Raw genomic sequence first — 465 nt, forward strand, 5'->3', positions numbered from 1 at the left:
AAAAGGGCTAGGTGAGGCAAATGGTAAAACCAAGGTTGGGCCTTGCTGGAGGAGTTTTATTCAAAGCGAACTGTCAAGGGGGTCCCATAAATCACCCAACCGCGTAAGGAACGCAAAATCCAGGAACATAACACCGGTATGACGGAAACTAGGGCGGCAAGAGTGGAACAAAACACCAGGCATAAGGCCGAGTCTTCCACCCTTTACCAAATATATAGATGCATTAATAATATAAGAGATATTGTGATATCCCAACATAATCCTGTCCATCATGGAGCAATCTTCAACTTCACCTGCAACTAACAACGCTATAAGAGGGGCTGAGCAAAGCGGTAACATAGCCAAACAAAGGTTTGTTAGGAAGGGTGAAAAGGTTAGAGGCTGACATGGCAATATGGGAGGCATGGCAGACAAGTGATAGGTAGCGCAACATAGCGATAGAACAAAGCAACTAGCAAGCAAAGA

Source organism: Triticum dicoccoides, chromosome 7B (genome assembly GCF_002162155.2).
Source record: "Triticum dicoccoides isolate Atlit2015 ecotype Zavitan chromosome 7B, WEW_v2.0, whole genome shotgun sequence".
Classification (NCBI taxonomy): domain Eukaryota; kingdom Viridiplantae; phylum Streptophyta; class Magnoliopsida; order Poales; family Poaceae; genus Triticum; species Triticum dicoccoides.